Raw genomic sequence first — 23,967 nt, forward strand, 5'->3', positions numbered from 1 at the left:
CTTTGGTTTCAAGCATTCTTCTGTGAAGGGATGACAAGAACCTAATTCTCTTAAGGAATAAAAGCTCTCCAGGAATCAAAGTCCACTCAGTGTTACAAAAGTAGCCCAAACAAATGAGTCCATTGCAAAAGGGCTAATCCTCCCCCTGCTACAGGTATCAAAGTGGCCAATAAAGCACAGCTTTCCCCTCTCCTTCCCTGCAGGAGAATCAGGACCGCTAACAGAAAAAGTCCCAACTATTCCTTATGCCCTCCATAACCAAAGCTGTGCCAAAGCACAGATGCAGCCTTCAAACTGACTCCAGTCCCAGCCTAGACCTCTCACCTTCCCCAACTCCTTCCCCAACACACCCACCAACCCCAACCCCAGCTCAACACCCCGCCAGGACCCCCAGCTGTCGCCATCCCTTTCCAGCCTGATGTGGCCTCGTTCCGTGTGTGTGCACAAAGCATGGGCATGGAAGAGGACTGCAGCAGGGGCCTGTGTGTCGTTTTGATGCCGCTTCAGCTCCACAGAGATGCAGATAAAGTGAAGAAGCCAAAGCGTTTATTAATTAGAGGTAAAGCAAAGGGATGAGCTGGAAGGGGAAAAAACGGGGATGGGCAGGGTCTGAGGGCTGGAGCTAAGGAGCTGTCAAAAGGGAGGGAGAGGCTGAAAAGCAATGCCGGCGTTCCACAGGCTCAGCCGTGCCAACATCAGCTGTGCCTGGAGCTGCAGGCGGCAGTGGGAGATGGTGTCTCTTCATTTTCTGCTGGTGCGTCTTCTTGGGACACGGCTTCACTGCGTCCCGAAGACAAGCTCCTCTGCCAAACCGGACTTGAAAGGCAGAACACAGAGGAAGAGAGCCACAGTCAGGGCGCACATCTGCAGGAATCCTGGGAGACCCTCCCACCAGGGCGTCCCTCTCGCGCTTGCGATGGCCACAAGATCGAGAGGCCAACAGGATCAGCCAGAAGGTGCTGACCTGAATCCTCGCCGTGTCCCTGAAATCTCTCTGGCTCTGCCACACCACCCCTCGTCACACAGAGAGCAAAGCCCTCCACAGCCGGGGCCAGAGATCGCAGCTCCCTGTCCAGGCAGTGCAGCCCCTCCCTACCAGATCCCACTGCCAGCCCACGGCCATCACTCACCTCATTGAGGACCTGGAGCGCTTCCTTGTGCCCTCTCAGAGTACCCTGGCGGACCCTGGGAACACAGAGCCTGTCAGGCCGGCAGCGGCACGGCTCCCTGCCAGCGGCGGCTGCCGCCCTGAGGCCACACGGCCTCCTGCCCCGGCAGGGCTCTGGCCGGCCCTTGCCGCACGCTGCCGCCCCAGGGCACGGCTGCCAGAGGGCGGCAGCAGCCCCGAGGGCAGGCGGGGCTCCACGGCGCCAGGCCCGGACGCCGCCAGCAGCCGGGGCAGCAGCCGGGGTCAGGGGCGGGGGCCGAGCTGCGGCGGGCCGGGGAGGGATCCGGGCTCGTGGCTCACCGATGAACCTGAGGGCCACCTCTCGCAGGGACTCCTGTGGTTCTCCAGGTACGGCAGGGCCTGGCGCAGGGTCTCGGCCGCTCGGCTCCTGTCGTCTGCCAGCTGGAGAGAGCGGAGCAGCGGGGAAGGGTTGGCGCGGGCTCAGCCCCTCGGCCGGGCTCATCGCCGCACCGGCCCCGGCCTCCCTGCCCGCACAGCCCTGAGGGCCGGCCAGCAGCCGCCGCGCCGGCTCTGCAGCAGGCACAGGGCCGGGTGCTCTGCCCGGGGAGCCGCGGGGCCGCCCCGTCCCGCAGCCCCGCTGGGCCGGGGCTCCACGGGCACCGGCTCGGGGCCACCGGAGCCTGGAGAAGAGCCCGCGCGGGCCGGGGGAAGGGAGCGGCGTGTGGGGGCGCACGCTGGAGCCCCTGGCTGCAGTGCTGGCTAGGGGCCACAGCTGCCAGCCCCACACACTGAGCACCAGGGGCAGGGATATTCTCCAGACTGAGGCTCCGGCTTCTCCAGGCCATCCTTACCAAGCACTTGCCGAACTTTAACATCCTCCCGTTCTTCAAGAGGTGCTTGAGCTTCCTCCTCTTCAGGAACCTGGTTGCACGAAGCAGTGTGTTCAAGGAGGCCTGGAGAGCAGCAGAGACATGGGGATGCCACCACGGCCCAAAGAAAAGGACTTGGCGTTCCTGTGGCAAGGCCAGCAGCAGAAGGCTGGAGCCTGGCAGAGGCCAGGCCAGGAGACGTGCCAGCCTCTTTCCCGAGCGATGCACCAGCATGGCTCAGAACCTCACCATCACCACGCGCCGGTTCTCATCGTGGCAGTGGAAGAAGAGCGGGAGCAGGCTCTGCCTCACAATGCTCTTTAAGGGCTTTTTTTCTTCCCCCACTGCCTCGTCCATGACCTTGAAGAGGAGGTTCAGGGAGCACAGCTGCACATGGGTGTTGTCCTGCAGAAAAGCAAAAGAGCTCAGTGCAAACTTCCCAAGGCCCGCCTGGGCAAAGGGCCTGAAAAGCCCCAAATTTTCCTGGGCAGCAGCCAGTGCCCGTAGCTGGGGCACAGAGCCTTACACTGCCAAGAGTGGCAGGAGTGCCTCAGCCAGCTTTGGGGCGGTGGTGCTGGATGTGGGGATGTGTTCATCCTTAGGAATATTGGTGAGCACAGAGAGGGCCATGCTGACGACACATCCATGTGCATCAGCCAGCAGCTCCACAAGCCGTTGAGACAGGAGCCCTACTATTCTTGCCTGTGTGGAACACAAGGTTGTGCTTGTGAAGCCATGAACAGCTGCACCACCAACAGCGGCCCCCTGGCACTGCAAGCGCAGCCTGCTGCCACGGGGCCCAGAGGCCAAAGGCCTGTCCCAAAGCACTCAGGCAGCTGAGGCTGGAGAGCCTGGAGCAACCGCCTCAGCTCCTGAAGCCAGCCAGCCCACGGGGCTGCTCTCCCCAGTGCAGCTTCAGCCGCTGCCTCCCTTCTCACCATGGAGGGCTCCTTGATTAGCACCATGAGGCCTCTGAGTCGCCAGGCTCCGGTCTCTCACTGCACCCGCTCTGCAGGTACCTGGACATAGTGTCCAGGTGCAGTAACCCATTCCCTCAAGTCCAGGCATTCGAGGACCTGAAAGGCACAGGGCAGTGACACAGGGGCCTGGCCGGCAGGAGCCCGGAACAGCACAAGGGCCGGCCCCAGGCAGCAGCAGCACAGGGCGCGGGCGCCGTCCCAGGCACGGGATGTGGCTACGAGAGGGCAGAGAGCTGTGAGGCAGCTCAGCCAAGCAGTGCTGGCCTTCAGGCTCACCTCCACAAGGAATGCCAGCAAAGGCAGATCCCAGCTTGGCTGTTCCTTGCCGAGCTTCAGGACAAGGTGGCATGCGATGGGGGAACAGAAGGGGTTCAAGTCACGGCGCATCTCCCTTTCAGGGGGAAAAAGGCACAAAGAGCCTGAGGTGGGAGGGGGGGCGGAAATCCTTTCCCAGGACTGAGTCACAGATGTCCGGTCTTTCCCCAGCACCCCTGGAGGGGATGTGGGCATTTTGGGAGGGTGGACTCTCCTGGGCACCCAGCCTTTCCCAGCCTTTTCCAGTCTGCTCAGCCGTCCCTCAGTGATGAGGCTCTCTGGCCCGTGAGCATAGGCGCTGTGGGGGGCAACCTGAGCACAGAGCACAAATGCTGGGACAGAGGGTGTGAAGGGGGTCTCACCTGGCCAGCAGACCCATGGCATAGTGCTGGGTGTCAGCACAGAGCATGGTGTCCCATCCGCGCTTGCGCTCCATCGCCATCAACAGATGCTCGTACTGCAGACAGTAGAGCAGAGCCTTCATGGCCTGCACTGCAAACCTGTGTGCAGAGCAAGGCCTGGGTCACACTGGGAGCACTGGCACTGGCCACAAAGGGCATGGGAAGGACAGGAGGACAGAGACCTGTTGGGGTTGCTGGGAAGGCGGTGCTCCTCCTGGCATCCTCTCCAGAAGTGCTCAACTTCCTCTGGCATCTGCTGTGTGGTGATGGCAACGTGGCGGAGCAGAGCCGTAAACAGAGGGCAGGAAGCACGTGTCATCACCTCATGGGGCTGAGGCACCTGGACAATCACCCAGAGCACCAGAGTAGCCTGCAAAAGAAGCAGCCCAAGAGAGCGCTCAGTGCTGAGGTGTCCACGTGGCAGGGCCCCAGGGGAGAGACGCAGGGGCAGCAGCGGGCCTGGTGCCCACTGAGCCTGCCCTTAGCCCAGGTTTCAGCCCAGTGCCAGAGGCAGGGGGAGGATGGAGAGCTGCTGGAGAGGACACCTGGGGGCGAGCAAAGGCCCGAAAACTCACAGCCAGGGCAAAAACGTCCTTGTTGTCCCCATCAGAGGTGCACGTCTTGTACCGTGGCCAGTGCTCCATGACACGGAGCAGTGTTGGCAGCACCATCTCCATTGCTGCTCCCGATGAGGCTATGGCTCTCCACATGGTTGCAGCAGCTCTGTGGGATCAGAGCTCTGGGTCAGGGGCATCTCAGTCACACTACCATGCCCTGTGCAGCTCTGGAGGCCAGGTGAGAGAGCCCCCAGGGCCCTGAAGGGCAGCGAGGGAGCATGGAAGCAGGCTCGGGAAACAGAGGGGCCCGAGGGTCCTGGACCTCTCTGCCTGTCTGGCAGAGCCCATTGCACGGGCCGTGCAGGGCGATGGCCCTAATGGCCGGTGAGCCCTGAGCTCTCAAGGCAGGCAGGCCCCGTACCTGTCACATGTTGGGGCACAGCGCAGGAGTGTCAGCACCACGTCAGCCGGGTGTTCTATAGCCAGCCTCACAACGTTCATGGGCAGCCTGGTATCCACATGTACATGGGATGCCAGACTCTGGTGAATGTTCCTAACACTGGCTGGCACCTGAAAGAGGCATGGGGAAGACTTGGAGCGCTGTCCAAGGGAGCAAGTTCCTCAGCTTCCGCCAACAAGTGCTTCCCTTCCTGCCACACTGTGCTGGCCTCAAAGGCTGAGGGGGCCCAGTGGCTGTGGCTTGAGGGGACACATGATCTTGGAAGGCCTCCAGCCCTGGCCCCAGGCTGTTTACCTGCTGCTCATAGGAAATACCACTCGTCTGGAAGAAATCCACAGTGGGAGCAGGAATCCCAGTGGGAGTGGGTGTGGTGCCGGTATGTCTGAAGGCCTGCGTCTCTTCAGTGTTGATGATGGTTACGACCACATCCTCAGGCACTGCCGTGTCAGCCTTTGCCCCGTGATCATTCATTGCAGTGGCTGAATCTTCGGATTCGTTATCTAAATCTGTGCTGCCATCAGGTTCTGCCTGGAGCTCGATCACCCGGCAGTCAAGTTCAGCCTCTGCTGCAGCGGTGCTGGTCCTTCTGCGCCGAACGCGCAGGAACTTCCGGAACATCTGCAGGAGAACAAAGGACAGGGAAGAGAGACATGTTGCATGGAATGCTCCAAGCGTGGTGCTCGGCTGAGCAGTGACAGCAGGCCCAGCCCAGGCGAGGATGGCTGCAGATACCTTCAATGTTCTCCGAAAGAGGCCACGGGCAGGCTCCTGCGCTGGTGTGCGGTCTGTGGCTGCATCTGGCAAAGAGCGAGAGCAGCCAGAGCTGAGGGGCTGCGGGAGAGGCCGGAGAACACGGCCCAGCCCTGTCCTCCCCAGCCTGGGACAGCCCCAGGACGCCCCAGGGGATGCAGCAAGGGCGCTGCGAGGTTCAGCCCCAGCCCCTCCTCCATCCTGTCCTCGGGCATGTCCACAGCAGGTGGGATGGGATGGGATGGGGCGGGACGGGACGGGACGGGACGGGACGGGACGGGACGGGACGGGATGGGATGGGATGGGATGGGATGGGGCCAAGCTGGCTGCAGCCATCTTGCAGTGGCCCAGCTCTGCATCTCACCATCCTGCAGTGGCTTGAACTGCTCCACCTCTTCAGGCTCTTGTGCTGGGGCAGCTCCAGGGCCGTTCTTTCTTTTCCCCCTGAATACTTTGGACAGGCCAAGAAATCTGCCCGCCATGCCACAGCACCTCTTAGGCCTCAGGAAAGCTCTGGGTCAAGAAGTTGCGCAGTTGTGCCTTGAAAGCACCTGCGACAGAGAAGGCTCAGGAAGGCTGCAGGACAGCAAGTCCTGCCCTCCGGTCTCGAGGGCTCCTGCCACAATGACAGGAGATTGCTCGTAGAGGATTCAGCTCACCAAATCTCGCGGTCTGGCCTGGAGAGCACAGGCCACTGCGATAGGAGATGCCTTTGAAAACCTCCGAATCAACCAAATCTTGCAGTCTGGCCGTGAGGTCAGCTGCGCGACTCACTCCTCAGAAAAGCTCCGGTTCAGGCACAAACGAGTGCGCTGTGTGGTGGCTCCTCACAGCACTGCTCTGGCGCGTCCTGTCCCGTCGCCCGCTCCAAGGAATGTGGCGTGGCTGCGTTGTTGCCAGCACCTATGTCACCACGTGTCACAAAGGGTCCTTGGACACCCTGTACCGTTCCATGCCACGGTGACCATGGGGCTCCAGCGTGTCACAAAGGGCCCTTAGACACACCACCACCTACCCTAGGGCCGCTCCCAGCCCAGCCAAAGTGGCCCGGGTTGGAAGGAATCCCTCGCCCCAAGTGTCTAAGACGGCCCTGGGACAGGATCTTTTGGAACGGCTCCAACCATGGGCAAACGCTGCCCTGCTCTGCGGGCTCAGGGCAGCAGAAGGAGCCCCCAGGGCTGCCGACACAGCCGCAGCAGGAAGGGCACGGGGCCTTGCACAGAAGCTGGCACGGCCTCCTTGGGACATGTCCCGCTTGGTGGCCACCCTAAACCTGTGGGTGTGACACAGACAAGGAACATGTTGGCCAGGGCACGAGTGCTGCTCTGACCCCTGGGGCCGGGGGAGCACTGGAATCTGCAGGTGTGGCAGAGTCTGCGCCCAAGCTGACCTGCCACCCTCCTTGAGCCTGGGCAGCGCTGGTGTCATCTGCTGCCCCTGAGACCTGTGCCCTGGGGGGCTTCTCTGCCACAGGGCAGCCAAAGACAACGTGCATTTGGGGGCAGTGCACCTTCCTACATGGGATGTTGGCAGGAGCACCTGGATCAACTGCTGGCAACACTTGGTCTCTTGTCCGAAGCTTTTACTCCATGCTGACATTATTTTCTCATTGGAGTGATTTCCTGCAGCACAAGATTACCTTCCCGCAAAGGCATAGAAATGTTATAAATGATGAGAAGCCAATTCAAAAGAACAGAATTTTTTTTTAGCAAATTTCAAAAGAACCCAATTAAAAGGCACAGTAATATTGGACAACATCAATCGAATGCTGGGTGGGCAGAGTGACAGTAACAACGGTACCATCCAACCTCAGCCACACACCCTATGTCCATGTGTAAGGTCTTTTGATACGGTTTATTTGTCCTGAGGCTAAGTCCATTGACAGTCCAAATATTCATGTATCTCTTTATTTCCAAGCGAGGTCTTGAAAGGGGTTCTCTTGAAAGGGGTTCCCGTAAGTATGAAAAGACCTTGATAGTCTTCCTGGATCTCGTCTATGGGGTGCTAATTTGATCATCGTCCGGATCCCCTATCAAGATTGATATCAGATGTCGAGCAGCTGTGAAGTGGTGGCCCATCCTTGATGAATGGGCCATCTCCAGTCCGGCTATGTCATTTCCGTTGCAAATGTTATGGTTTCGCAGCTTGCACCACAGGTCTTGGAATCTCGGAGATGCCCTGGAGTAGCTTTTTAATAGACTAAATCTTTGATACACAAAATTATCCATTACATTTACCATAGAAAGATCTGGCATTTAAGAATCCTCAATTCATGCAAGCTTTTCTTTCCATTCTTCAATTTACATAGTTCCAAAAAGTTGAAAACTTCCTAAATTAATGGGAATGGCCTGAGAACCTGATAGATTTGGGAGTTTCCTTCCCATCTCAAAGCAGCAACACACTTGCCTTAAGGTCATCCATTGAATGTCACTTCACAAAACACAGGACTGCGCAGAGGCGAAAGAAAGGCCTTGCTTTGGTTTCAAGCATTCTTCTGTGAAGGGATGACAAGAACCTAATTCTCTTAAGGAATAAAAGCTCTCCAGGAATCAAAGTCCACTCAGTGTTACAAAAGTAGCCCAAACAAATGAGTCCATTGCAAAAGGGCTAATCCTCCCCCTGCTACAGGTATCAAAGTGGCCAATAAAGCACAGCTTTCCCCTCTCCTTCCCTGCAGGAGAATCAGGACCGCTAACAGAAGAAGTCCCAACTATTCCTTATGCCCTCCATAACCAAAGCTGTGCCAAAGCACAGATGCAGCCTTCAAACTGACTCCAGTCCCAGCCTAGACCTCTCACCTTCCCCAACTCCTTCCCCAACACACCCACCAACCCCAACCCCAGCTGAACACCCCGCCAGGACCCCCAGCTGTCCCCATCCCTTTCCAGCCTGATGTGGCCTCGTTCCGTGTGTGCGCACAAAGCATGGGCATGGAAGAGGACTGCAGCAGGGGCCTGTGTGTCGTTTTGATGCCGCTTCAGCTCCACAGAGATGCAGATAAAGTGAAGAAGCCAAAGCGTTTATTAATTAGAGGTAAGCAAAGGGATGAGCTGGAAGGGGAAAAAACGGGGATGGGCGGGTCTGAGGGCTGGAGCTAAGGACTGTCAAAAGGGAGGGAGAGGGCTGAAAAGCAATGCCGGCGTTCCACAGGCTCAGCCGTGCCAATCATCAGCTGTGCCTGGAGCTGCAGCGGCAGTGGGAGATGGTGTCCTCTTCAGTTTCTGCTGGTGCTCTCTTGGGACACTGCTTCACCTGCGTCCCCAAGACAAGCTCCTCTGCCAAACCGGACTTGAAAGGCAGAACACAGAGGAAGAGAGCCACAGTCAGGGCGCACATCTGCAGGAATCCTGGGAGACCCTCCCACCAAGGGCGTCCCTCTCGGCGCTTGCAATGGCCACAAGATCGAGAGGCCAACAGGATCAGCCAGAAGGTGCTGACCTGAATCCTCCCCGTGTCCCTGAAATCTCTCTGGGCTCTGCCCACACCACCCCTCGTCCACACAGAGAGCAAAGCCCTCCACAGCCGGGCCAGAGATCGCAGCTCCCTGTCCAGGCAGTGCAGCCCCTCCCTACCAGATCCCACTGCCAGCCCACGGCCATCACTCACCTCATTGAGGACCTGGAGCGCTTCCTCGTGCCCTCTCAAGAGTACCCTGGCGGACCCTGGGAACACAGAGCCTGTCAGGGCCGCAGCGGCACGGCTCCCTGCCAGCGGCGCTGCCGGCCCTGAGGCCACACGGCCTCCTGCCCGGCAGGGCTCAGCCCGGGCCCTTGCCGCACGCTGGCCGCCCCAGGGCACGGCTGCCAGAGGGCGGCAGCAGCCCCGAGGGCAGGCGGGGCTCCACGGCGCCAGGCCCGGCCGCCGCCGCAGCCGGGGCAGCAGCCGGGGTCGGGCGGGGGCCGAGCAGTATTCACAAGGTGTATATGAGAAAAGAACGAAATTCTGGATGGAAAAAATCTGACCCTTTACCTCATATATCTGTGTCTCATTTAATGTTTTCTATAATACCTTTAATCTTGAATTTAGATAACTGGTTTGGAAATAAGGGTTATATAGCTTATTAAAAAAGAAAGCAAACTGCAGTATTAAATTTCTCGCCCTACACTGCATGTACTATAATGCAATGCAAAACACCTCCCTTCATTCCCTCTCTAGAATGTATTTATGCAATATTGGGAGTAAAATGCATCTTAACAAGTTCATGAGGTTTGGTGTTTAGTTAATGCTGAAATAAAGCTTTTCCATGTTGTTTCTGAAGGAGCATGTTTTATATGTGTAGCAAGATGATGATAAAGGACTCTTGCTTAGCACTTGTTGCAATCTGAAATATACCTTTCTATTTATAATGATCTTTCCTGAATTGAGGTTAGTTTTGCCTCTGAACAAGGTAAAAAAAGAACAAACCTGTTTACAGGATCTAAAAATTTTATTTAACCGGAAAAGGCAAACTCTCAGCACACATTCAGCAGCCACAATCCAGTAATCCTGTCCAGCAGTATCATACTTGGAAAGGATGGTTGGCCGTTGGTTTCAGCTGGGTATGGCAGTTTTAAATTACATTTCACAGAGCCACCTAGAGTCAAATCTGTCAGTTTGGTGATTTTAAAATGTAGGCTGATAAAATTTGCATCTTATTCTAAACTCAGAACTTCATGAGTTTATGAGATAATTCTGTAACATTTTTTATCACTTCTGTCCATCTTCATCACTTTGGAGTTTTTTTTAATTGATACTGAAGAACTGGAGTTATTTTTTAAAATTGTGTATATTATATAGATGTATAAGTATTATGTAATATAGATATATTTAAGTACTAGGGTTGCTCTCTGCATCTTCTCAGTGTCTCTTGTAATTTTGCTCTAGGTCTATCATCAGTGAATAGGAAAACCTGTCCTGTGGCTGTAAGCTTAGATTTATAGCCAAAAGATGAATTGATTACAAGCCTCTGACACCTTTGTCAGATGTGCAACAACAAAATTCTTTTAAGGACAATGATTAGCAGAAACACCCAAGATTTGCTGCTCAGTTCATTTTTTTTCTTTGAAATCGTGAGTTAAGAGATTTCCTTCTCCCTCTCACACCAGAGACTGAACTATATATAGTGTCAATGTCCCTTTTCTGGCTGTCCCTCTTTACAACTTGTGAGGCAGAAACAGAGACTCAATAATTTTCACGTGCGAGGGGAATTGATGTGGGGAGAGAGGTGTAGTTGTCCTACTTAAACAGTATTAGACTTGAATTAATAAGATATTAATCACCTTCCTCCAATCCCACAGTAGAACTAAAATGCAATATCACACAAAGTGTTCAGCATGCTGGAATAATCAATTATCAGAGACATTAGAAGGATGTCATTTTTGTATGGCGTGATTTTAATGTGAAATATATATATAAGCCACACACATATCAGTAAAGGTTCCTTGCTGCCTCTGCCTTTGGATTTCAGGTACCACAGGAGCATTATAGAAACTTAGTAAAAAAATCATGCTGACTCATTTCCTGAAGGAACGATGTCATTAAATCTCCTAATCTTTGGCTGTGATATTGGTCCTCTTTATTAATTTTTACCTAGGATTTGAAGTGTAGCTTCCTCTTCTGACATCATAATGATAAGAAATAAGTGTAAAAACTTGAGGAGTATGTGCATTTCATAAAAAATTATTGGTTCTTTAAAAGAAGGAATATATAAGCTTTTCTGTATTGGTGCATGGTGGAATGATGTATAGGGAGAAAAACAAAGGCTGGAAAGGCAAAAGAAAGACCTGATTGCTCTCTGAAATGGTTTCAAAGCTTGTACACATCAAAATCAATGTATAACAGACTCACAATGGACATTATAAACAAAGTACTTTAGGATTATATTGCCATAAATCCTGTATGAGTGTTTTCTTGACTTAGAAATACACACCAAGCTTGAGAATAATGCCTCCTCTATCTCACCTGCACAGCCTGAGTGTATTTTGGAGCTTAGTTACCAAGCCACTCCATGTATTTGAAATGTCACGGCAGTCAAGTGAAGTCCCAGGAGTCTGGAGAAATGGAAAATTCATACCCATCTTTCAAAAGGGTAGAATGGAGAACCCTGGGAACTACTGACCTGTCAGCCTCACCTCTGTGCCTGGGAAGATCATGGAACAGATCCTCTTAGAATCTCTGCTGGGGGCACAATGGAGGACAGGGAAGGTGATTTGAGGCAGCTAGCATGTCTTTCTCTAACTTATATTGCCAGGAAAAGCAAATAGCTTTTTAAATTTGCAAGCCAGTGACAAGCTTTTCCTCTCAAATGCAGACTATAGAGCTGAAACAAGCTTCTGTACTGTAAATTGATTTCCCACAAAGGAAGATGACTGATCCATTCTTAGCAGAGCCTTTCCACCAGATCTTTCTGAGATTATGAGCTATCATCTATATTCAAGCTTAATTTGATTTGGTGTTCAGTATACAATCTTCTAATGGAAGACTCCATGATACACAACTGTGAGAGTCCTTTTTCCTTTGGGTGACTGCAGACGTAGGTTGAGCTTTGCCTCTATGTTATTTACTTGCCATTTTCTGCTGCTTCTACTGTTACCAAAAATTATGCATTTGGATTAAATTTTCCCATATATGGCATTTGCTACAAGAAGAATTTACCTTGAAATGCTTTATTTTATATGGGTTCTTTGGCATGAAGAAGAGCAAAACGGATGATGGGAACACATTTTGGTTTTCCCTATTAAAAGTAAAAAAAAAAAAGCACAAAGTCTGGTAATGACTTAATATCTTACTCGAGGTTTGCCAGAGTCAGGAGCTTTAGTTTTTGCTGTCCATGTCCTGAAAGCTGAGGTGTGGTCAGTAACAATTTATTTGCAGCTATATCCTGTCCTCTGAATCTTAAGGCTACGTCCAGTGTGCAGATCATGGTGTATATATATCAAAATAAGTGTATAAAATAACATGTGTAGGTGAAACTGAGCAAGAATTTCCATTCAAATGGTATTTCTGATTGCTGTGAATGGTCCGTTGCCAAGGTACCACATCAAACACCTTTTTTGCCTGTGCTAGCCATTTCCCACCTCATATCTGGGCACTGAGGAGAAAGCTTCAGTTAACATTAAACTTACTGTTCTTTCTTTCCAGTGCTTTGAAAATTCTTAAAGAACTTTTCTTTTTCTGAGTGCTGCTGTGAATTGCTACAATTCACTCTAAAGCCTAAGATGCCTTGAAGGCAAGGTACTCCTGATGCTGAGCAACTGTAGAAATCATGATATATTGGTTATAACTGTAAGAAAATCTACCACAATTTTTAAAGTTGTAAGAAAGTTGACTACACATAAATATGCAGTTACATACATAAAATCACAGTGTATGTGAACACACAAACCCAGAGATACACTAACAGCTGTAGAATATTTTGATGCACATAAGAAAATATTAAAAAAATGCTGACAAAGAGAAAATCAAATCCAGGTAACTCAGCCACAGACATTATTGAAATATTTTCCTCTAGTTTGGTAAGAAATCATTTGGTGAGAAAGAAATAATTTTTAAAGGACCATTAACCTTACAGTTCTTTCTCCTTCAGTCAAGGATTTTATCCCTTATATTTATTATTTTCATTATTATTTAAAACTGGCAGTGCTTCTGGACAAAATGTAGATGCAAAAACTATTACAAATATCATTTCCTTAAAGAGGTTAATATGAAATCCCACTAGGTTATTAATCTTAAGTGATATTTTACACATATGAAGTGTGCCAGAGATAAGAAATCAATTCTTTTTTTTAAGCTATTAAAGAATAATATATCTTATTATAAGCCCCAGAAAAGATGTGCACAGATGGGAACAGTCTTGTTTTGCTTTGATCTGACAGGGTTACTGTGGAGCTGCTCCTGAGCTAATACAAAAAAAAAAAAAAAAAAAAAAAAAAAAAAAAAAAAAAAAAAAAAAAAAAAGGCAGTATATATGTTAGTTTATGTTTGGTGATAGGTTATGTATGGCTGTATACAGAGAGCTGACATATGACAGAATGAACACTTGTACCCTGAACTGATCCATGATGTCACAGAATTCCACCATTATTTCTGCTATGAGGTTTCTAAACGTTGCAAGTTACGATGTTTAATATACTTAATATGTAAAATTATATGCTATGCATTTTTTATAGTTTTTGCCACTTCTTAAATGTTAGATAATCCTGGCTAGGAGAAAAAAAAAAATAAAAGAATGAGTGGTATTTGTAGCAGGTGAGGAGGAAGAGAATCCATGCTGTTTAAGCCTCTAGTTTGCTTGTCTGATAGATGAATTTAAAATATGTGGGGAATCTAAGAGATTCCAGGGCTCTAAGGGAAAAGGTTCATAGTATAGATATTCTTCATAAGATTTTTCTCCTGTTCTTTGAGTCCATGTGAATCTTTGTGTAGTGATTAGTCATAGATTCTTTATAGCACTTTCAGGTCATTTGCAAGAAGCTCTGGTTTTGTCAGAATTTCTGAGCCCTATCTATATTTAATAAATATAGAAACTTGATGTTTTGGAAGTGTGTTTCAGGAATAAGTAGATACAATTCTCATATTAATGTGTTCTCAAAGAGTTTTGTTGTTTTCCCTCTGAGTCCAGGGAATGGGATTACTCTGTTCATTCACACAGGGTAGTGCAGTAATACATAAAGGTCATTTGGGAGCTCTACAGCTGCCAAACAGGACAGTTTTAAATACTATGTGATAGATTATCTCTTCCTTGTTTTTTTTTTTTTTTTTGTTTTTTTTTGTTTGTTTGTTTTGTTTTGTTTTGTTTTTGGGTTTTTTGTTTGTTTTTGGTTTTGTTTGGTTTTTTTTGATTGTTTGTTGTTTGTTTTTTGTTTTGGTTTGGTTTTGTGGTTTTGGGTTTTTTTTTTTTTAGTTTTTCATTCGATTTATTTACATTTTGCAAGAGATTGTAGATTTGATGCAGTACCAGAGAAGCAGTGGCAATTTTTGTGCTTGGTTAATTAAACCTGGTCGATTTTCCACAGTCATGTGTTTGTATTTCAAATACAATTGAGTGCCTACACTTACATTCTGACATGCTATTTTTAATAGCACATTGACTCTACAATTCCTTTATTTGTCTCATGCACATATGGAAACAAATTCACAGTGTAATCAGACTTTGAAAGCTTATTCCAATTGTACTTCAATACTTTGAGCTAATCACATTCTAAATGCTGCTTTTTGAACTGCATTGTGTATTTCATTGTGATATAGTTTTGATATGACTTCTCCCTTTTTCTAAAACATCAGTTTTCTTTCTGCGGTGCGATAGACACCACCATACCAGAAGTCTTTAAAAGTTTACTGAAGAATAGTATTTTATTGGTATGTTTATATTTGCCATATACATGTCCAGAGGTGTATTGAGAAATTTTCTTGGAAACCTAAACAGAAAAACCTTAAAATCTCACTATGAATTTGTACATCAAGAAAATACTACTTAAACTACTTGCTTAAACTTAACTAGTGTGTTTACATATTTTTCTTTATTTGTTTTTATTTTTTGCAAATTAACTTTGTTTTTAAGTTAGAGAGAGGGAAATTAATTTCAAAAAATAGAGGTAAAAATATCTGAGCTTTCTATTAGTCAACAGAAGGAAATCGGCATCATGGTACAATTTTTATCATAATGTCTAAGAGAGGATAGATGAGAAAATAGATATAGGAAACATTTTCTTTTATTTAGAGTGAAAATAATTTTTTCTCTGAGTTCATTGTAGTTTTGATTATTTTCTTAAAATTTCTATAAATATTAGTTGAAATGTGTTTCAGGACAAAAATTTTTTAAAAAATTATCCAGAAACCATTTAATTTACAACTCAATTAATCCGAGAATTGAGAAGAATTCATAAATTTTTTTGGTTGGCCTCTGATTTCAGTTTTATATTTGGATAAGCAATTTGTCCTCCACTGATGTGTTCTTGTTGGTTCTGTGAAATTCAGTTCAGGCCAGTGCAGAATATTTATAAAGATCATTACACTGGGATGCCATATGCTGTCACATGACATTGACCTGCTGTGCATCTGTACCATCAATATAATTCCATTCCCTTCAAACCTGACCTGAATCTGTTCTGGGCAGTGCGTAACAATATTATAGTCTAAAATCTGGCATATTTTTTAGAAACCACAGCCAAATATGCTGCCATTCTGCTTCTATCCAAGCCAAGAAGTGCAGCCAGATTTTCACATCTCATTCAACATTCACCTTTAGTAGCATGACTGCTGTTACTGGAAATAGCTACACTATGTACTTCAGCAGACCATGACAGTTGTATCTTGTTTTGTGTGAGGAAAATTATTAGACACACTTATAAACATTAGGTTGACAGAAATGTCATGTTTTTGTAATATCAATGGGGTTTATCTTTTATTGGCATAAATTATTGCTTTGTTGACCTTCTATCCTACATTAACTTCTATAAGGTCATATATAATTTTATATTGAGTGTTTCTCTAGGCTGCTTTTTCTTCTTTGTTTGCTATTTTTTGCACTGAATAAGTACAGACCACTGTATAAATAGAACTACTGATTAGATAGCATTCCAGTAACAATTTTTGTCCTAGATTAAAACCTGAATGTTCTGAGCAGTAGCATAAATTTCTATTTATAGAAAACAGATGAGAACCTATAAGAGTTAAGGGTAAACCATTTTATTCTGTAAAATAAATGCAAAGTTGTACTTGATTTGCTAAGTCCTTACTTTTCATGGTATGTGAGGAATGTCCTCATGATTTGTCAAATATATATGGGGTGATTTGGAAAAAGGCCATCCGCCCCATGATATAATACTAATAGAGATGGCTGTAGTTCTCAACAATACACAAGACTAAAAGAATTTGATCCCTCTGAGATTTACTTGGAAATATTATTATAAGAAATTTGGATTGCTTTGCTGATATACATCACTGAAGAGAAAATGTGGTGAAAGGATTATTAAAAGTGAGACCAGGAAAAGATAACTACAGAATGGAAAACAAAGTAAATGTTTTTGTTTATTTAGGTTCCCGTTCTTTGTGTTGCATCTGTAAAAATGTTCACTGTACTTGTTTATGGAGTGGTTCAGACCCACTATGTCTAACTGTAGCTTGTGGTTATAGAGAGGACACACCTTGAGAGGATGCCATTGACTTTCCCACTGCCACTCTGTTACACTCAATTATTTCTTGAAGCCTGTAGTCCAATACCTACTTTCTTCTGTAATTCCTGGGATGTGCTGTTTCTCTCATTTCCTTTCTGTCTTTCTGTGAAATGTATCAGAGGGCTATGGTCATATTCTCCCTCCAAAGTGTACAGAACTGTAACTTTGCTCACATTTGAAGATAGTGGCTGCTCTAAGAAAGGGCTAAAAAGACTAATGGACTAAAAAGATCTGTCAGTTTTGTGTATTGGGATGCTGTCTGAAGTCCATTGTTCTTCCTACACTGCCCCATCTCTTCAGAAATCAATTGAGAGGCAGCTGATATAAAAATGTTAATATTTCTATTTCTCTTGGGGTAACTTCTGCAGAGGAAGGAAAGGTTCTTGGACCCTTTGTCTGTATGCCATGCTCAGAGATACAGAGCAGCTCTAACTCTTATATTTACCTCTTTGTATGGTAGTGGCTGTGTGGTAGTCTCCAGCCACAAGCTCAGTGTAGGTGGTGGTGATGTTTCAGTCAGGGTCAGATCCTTCTCTCATCTCCCCCCATACCTTTTCCTGGGTGAGTAATCTTGGTCCTCACTGAGTGAAGTCATGAATGCATGGCTGGGCTGTTTGAAGGGTTACCATCAGAAATATTGACCAAAAGCAGGTTTTAATATGAATTTGTGAAAGTGCAACTTTAACAGAGTTTGATGGCTAGGTTCACTCTCCACATCTATTAGATAGATGAAGCATATATAAGAAAATCAGAATCAGTTTAGAATAGTTGCACAGAGACTGGGGATGCAAAAAAGTAAAGATAAAAAAATACAGATACAAAAGATAGGGGTTCAAAAGGATTTAGCAGTACTTAATAATTGACTAATCTATTATTATTATAATGATTCAATAGTATTTACTACAATTATGATATTGACTTCATTATAACTTTATAATAACATTTCTATAATAATCAATTCACATGCATACACCCAAGAAAAAGAGATATATTTATCCCTGTCTATATCCATGTACATCAAAATTTCAGGTTCATGGAAATGGATCAAATCTCAGCTTTTCTCAACAAGTGTGCACTACACCTTGAGGACTGCGTTTATAGGGGCCTATCAGCCTTGGCTCCATCATCAGCCACAGTCTGTCAAGTATCAAAAACTTGACAGTTCATGAGTTCCAAGAGGCTTCCTACTTAGAGAGAGGTGCTTGTGCAGCCTGTTGTGGTCCAGGAGAACTCCAAGGGGCCTATCTTAGGATCACCCTTTAGAAGGTTGCCGGATGATTTGCCTTACACATCTGCGAAATTTTCATCCTGGACATATCCCATCTTGTTAGCTCCTGGAGTTTCCAAAACATTTGGCAATAATTTCAAAATCCCCAGCAGTAATGGTACTGTTCCACTTAGGCTACAATGCAGCTGGGAACGTTCCAAGGCTGTTGGGGGGATTGATTGTCCTTTCACCACCTCAGCCAGGAGCCTGATGTTACTGTTACAGTCTTTGTTGTTCCCTGTGAATCATGCACGGGTGCCTTGTCAGGGATGCTTCACCACCCAAGTGGTAGAGTAAAGGCAGCTTTCAATGCTCAGCTGGTTCACTTGACAGGAGTTCCTGCGATCCTAGAGCAGACCCAGGAAGGAGGATGCAAAAACACATTCTTGAAAAATGGAGATATCTCAGAAGACATTTTTAAATATCACAATGCCATGCCTTCTGCATTGGTGGGGAGCTGGCATGAGAGTGTGCAGATGTGACCCCTGGTGGCATAATACCCAGGGACTATGCAGGAGAAGTGTGTCTTAGAAATGCCATCTGGGCATTGTTTGGAAAAGTGTAGTTGAGAATCATAAGCATGCCAGCATTTTTGTTCCAAAAATTTAATCATGAGCAATGACCTATTAGCATCTTGAGCACATGCCCAGGTTGTGTTCAATTTACTAGTACAGATCTAGCTTCAGCTTGACAAATGTTCGTCTTATAATTTTTTCTGAGGTTAGATTTCTGTAATGTTAGTCAATGTTTACCTGGGACAACACTGCTACTCTTTTCCTGATTTCTTGACATAATGCTTTTAAAAATAACATAGGAAAATGCTACAAGAAGTGACTGGATTGCTCAAGGGGCTTGCTGTAGAAAGTTAGACTGGATTCTTTACTGATGTCCTTAACATACAGGACAGCAATGGGATGGACAGGTACAGAATTATTCATTTTTTAGTATTTCAGATGTTAAGGAAAAACAAGTATGAATGAGAATAGAAGATTGGAAAAACAATAATAGTCATTATCTGCTCTGCAATTTTCTTAGGGTTAAAGAGATACTGTCTGTCAACAGAACTCTTGGACAGTCAGGGTATAGCAGCAAGATTTCTACTTAAGAAGGATGAAATGAAGATGCTTTCCTTGCAGATAGGTTTACGTCCATACAGTCTGTCAGACTGAGAACAAGATAACTGCCAAAAATCTTGCCTATTTAATGATGGTTTTCTGTTGTATCTTGCTTGTAAATAGAAAATTATGATGCAATTTCTGCCTCATCCATCGTTGCTTTTGATTGTCTGGATTGATAACATCTCTATTTCCTCATGAAGCTTGTAGAAATAGATAATCATGAACTCCTTTACTCCATGTCCAAGGTCTTTCAGTTGGTCAGTTCCAAGTCTTCAATTATTGTATATGTTTTGCATGTCCATCTGTGTTCTGGGTTGACCTGCCTCCTATCCCATATATCCATCCCATATCTTGGATACATTGTTATGTCTCGCAGCTGAATCCCTCCCTTTTGGGCGGGTGCCTGCAGTTTTATTTTTTTCTTTCTTTCTTTCCTGTTTCGGCTCTTTCTTTGCTAGCTTGGCTGCCTTTGCCTTGGCTTCACTTCGCTTTGCTTTGCTGTCTGGCTGCCCCTGCCGCCGTTTTTCCCCCCCCCTGCTGCTTCTGTTTTTTTTTTTTTGTTTTTTTTTTTTTTTTTCCCTCCTTCCTTCTTCCCCCCCACCACCCCCCAAGGTTTGAACCAGCTCCGGACCTGACCTGACCTGAGAAGTTGGAGAAGTCCCGGGCTTGCAAAAGATGCGTCAGCACCCTCCTCATCATCACAGTAACCTGTCTGTTCCCACTATTCGGTGTTGGGGAGTGGTTTTTTTGTCAATTAGCCGGTTTTTCCACTTTTCCTCCAAGGTATTTTTGCTTCCCGAACCCAGGGCTGGGAGGGGGAAGGGGTGGTGGAGGTTTTGGTTTAGGGGACTCCTTTTGGAGGTTCTTCCCTAATTTATTCCAAACCAGGACAATCTGTTAGATCTTAGAGAAAATCAATTAAAGCAGTTTCAAACATTTTACATTTTCGTTTTAGAAATTGAGTTCATGCTCCTTCAAGATTTGGGGGAATAAGACATGAACGAAAACATACCAAAAGGGAGATCAAAGCATACCAAAAGGTAAGTGAAGTGCCTACAAGGCATTGTCTCAGAAAAAGAGGAACATTGCTGTGACCACAAACAACTGAATCATCTAAAAGTATGCTGAACTCTGTGAGCTATTTAGTTTCCTTTAAAGTGAATTTACAGGTCAAAACATGACAAACTGCTTCTGATTTGTCCCAGTCACTGCACTTTAGCTATTCTTGTGACAGTGTTGGGGTGGGTACAAGCACATCTAATTATTTCAGATAATGTGTTTCAGTAAGTTATATTTTAGAAAGTATAAGCTAAGTGTGCATGTTCACTCTGATCAGCTTCTGGCTTTAAGAGATTCTGATTTCAGTCATTAGCTAAATATTGGGGAGGTCATTAAAAAATGTGGGCTGTGTGGATTCAGCAGTGAATTTTTAATATAACCTTGTTAATATCAAACCTAAGAGAGAAGAGTATTATCAAGTCCAAAATGCTTCCAGGCACAAAATGTAGAAGAGAAAGGCAGGCCTTGGGAGTATGTAGCTACCACCTGCCTCTTTAAACAGGCTGCTGGCAAGGTCACCTTGGTCATGAAATGGACTGTCAGCCATCCTGATGGTAGAGTCAGGTAATATTTTTATGTATGAAGAGGTTGTACTTTTAGCAAGTAGAGAGTTATTCAGAATTTGCAATGGGTCTGAATTTTGGCTACAAAAATAATCCAACAAATATTGGCAATTGGTTTATTTTGTAGTTAACAAGTGTGTCGGATTTATGAAAAACTTGTTATTAGACTATTACTTTTTATTTAACATGGTGCACTTAAATTTGACAGTCTGTTTCTCTTGAGGGACTAATTTTATTTTGGTTTGGCTTTCAGCTATCAGAAATTTGATACTGTGTGATAATGAATTCAAAGTATTCAAAAGTTTATCAGTGGCTTGATTGAATCTATAAATAATTATGGTAGAAGATGGATAGCAGATTTTAGTTCTTTATCCATTAGATTATTTGAATGTCTTTCTAGTACATTCCAAATTAATTCACAGAATTACAGAATCACTAGGCTGGAAGAGACCTTTAAGATCATTGAGTCCAGCTCAGCCCTAACACCTCAACTAGACTGTGGGACCAAGTGCCGCATCCAATCTTTTTTAAACACTCCACCACCTCCCTGGGCAGACCACGCCAGTACTTTATCACCCTTTCTGTAAAAAAGTAGCATGTTACTGACTTGATACAAAACTTGCATTAAGTTCTTTGCAATATTTGGTTCAGACTAGAGACTCTAAACTCAGGGCCAGAGCAGCAGCAGGAGGACAAAGGTCTTCAATGAAGCCTGCTATGAAAGCAGCAAGCTCAGCCTCAGGCTCTAGAAAGGAGAAATGGATTGTGTGGATGACAGTGCTGCCACTCCACAAATGTGTATGAGCTCTCAAATATTCCTCGTCTCTGTTGTGATTAGCATTAGATTTATTTTACAGGAAAAATTTGAGGTAGTGACTGTATGTTGCCAGGATTTGACCTACTGAAAGAAATGTCTTTTGACATTGCTTATGGAAAAATACAGTGGATACAAACAGGAGTCACAAAGAGAACACAATTATGGAAGAATATAAAATATAATGCACTCTCCTAGTGTATGGAAAGCTAAGGTTTAGGTTTGACATCTCTATCCTCTATGACTAATTTGGAAATTAAATTGATATTTAACAGTCATGGTCTCATTTCTTCTCTGTCTTTACTCAGGATTTTCTCCTTAACCAAAATGACATGAGCAGTCTTGTGAAAACCCACAGGATTTCCAAAACACTCTCACAAAGAGGATGTTCTGTCAGCTTGCATACATAGCTAGTGCCCTCATTCACTCATTATATGCCTTTTATTCTTAAAATCAGTAATAAACTATCAAATTAGTGTCAAGTATCATACTATCAGAGACTTTTGTCTAATAGTAGGGTTGGTGAACTGTAATCCTGTAAATTACAGCACCTGATATCAGGCATTTTCATTACTGCTGACTACAGCTTTACAAGGAGAGTGCCATGATGTGCTGTCACTGCTGTCATGCTGTTGACTGGAACCCATATGGTGTGATGTACTTGGGTCCTGGGATGTTTATGGATATAAGCACTATACTGCAGATTAACCCTGTTTTCCTCAGCTCTATGTGAGGCCCTCATCTGTTGCATGCCATGGTGCATATTCTGGAGCAAAAATTTGCTGAACGTTATAAGTTCCTTAGCTTAAACAACATACAGCTGTACACAGTCCTACAGCTGTTCTATCCCATCAAAGAAAAGGCATTCCTTTGTACCATGCTCTCTGTCATGTTTCACGACAAAATGATTTCAAAAATATTTTGAGATCATTTTCTTTTTCTGCTAGTGATATATACATGCCAGCAAATGATCAGAGACAGGATGGAGAACTACTCTTTATATAGCATTAAAAGATTTTTCAATAATTCTTAAAATTTTTTCAAAAGCCTCTTAGTAATTTCCTTATTCTGACCCTGTGAGTGACCTCACAAATGACTGTAAAAGATGATCTGGCTGACCTATATATATCACACTGTTGTACTTATATATGGTATCACATAAAAGAGCAAATAATTACTGAACATTGATATATGGCACTATTTCTGTTCTTCTAATAAAGCATTCCCTGCACAATGGTGTGGAGGGTCACTCCAACGTGTCACAGCATGAAACAGTGTGCAGACTCTGAAGCTGCTTACGGGGAGGTTTAAGGTATTAAACCCTTTTGGAGTACTGCTGGAGGATTACTGACAAAGAGCTCACACTTGGTCTTTCCTCTTCTGTACTGGCTACTGGGAACTGTCTTTGGCATATGCAGGCTCAGCTGTGCCTGAGCTTTGTCCAGAGGGAAAGCTTGTTGAGACAGGCCAGTGCAATGCAGGAAAGCAGGTTGCTAAGAGAACTCTTGATATGAGAGGGCCCTGATGATCCTTAACCTTTTGCTTTATGCAGTGTCTTGGATGTATTATGAGCAACCAGTTTCTTCTACAGTAAAAATGTAATCATATATCCAGATAGAACCTCATATTTTAGCTGCATACATGATATTATATCTGCTCAGCTGGTATGATCCAGCATCAAAGCACACCATGCAGAAATGTTTGAGGTAACTCTTTCTCTGTGTGTCACAGAACTAAATGGAGTGATTCACTGAATGTGTTGCTTATTTGGGTATCTTTGACCAGCACTACGCTGGGCCACAAAGCACTTCAAAATGGCCAAGGAAAAGGAAAAAGTGTATTTTGTGCTTTCCTCACATAAGTTTCTCCAGCGTTTCTTTGCAAGGTCTGGTTTCTTTCCCCATGAATCCCTCCTCAGATGCTGTGTCCATGCCATCCTGCTAGGGGCTGTTTATACTTAGCAAAGAGACTGCAAGTCCCACACTGTCTCTAACTGATAGATTAAACACTGACCTTTTGATGTGTGACTAGTCCAAAGAGTCTTAACTGCAAAAAGTGCATTGTGACATTTTAAAAAGTAAATGTCAAACATGGAACTAATGGAACATACACAGTACAGAAGACACAAGATTTAAGGCCTTATATTAATTTATCAGGAATAAGGAATAGTGGCACTTCAGTGGTACCTATGAGGTACCTAGGCTATTTGAAGTCCTACAAAGTAGAAGAACTGGAAAATGAATGTAGCACTAGCAGACTAGTAATGAATCTAGTATTATCTAGTGATAATACTAAAGTTTTTATAATAGAAGCCAAGTTTAAAGTTCTCATACTGTATACTTGTCACAGAAAATTTTGCATTTACTAAGGGTCTAAATATATTCCAATCATATTAAAACACAATGATTTAGGAGAACAAGAATACAGCAATGCCCCATTGTGCTATAGTTAACAAATAACATTTTGTGATTTAAGCCAGGACGCTGTGGTTATCCCTTAAGGAACATACGGTATATTAAGCAAAACCAATTA

Source organism: Sylvia atricapilla, chromosome 1, assembly GCF_009819655.1.
Source record: "Sylvia atricapilla isolate bSylAtr1 chromosome 1, bSylAtr1.pri, whole genome shotgun sequence".
Lineage (NCBI taxonomy): Eukaryota > Metazoa > Chordata > Aves > Passeriformes > Sylviidae > Sylvia > Sylvia atricapilla.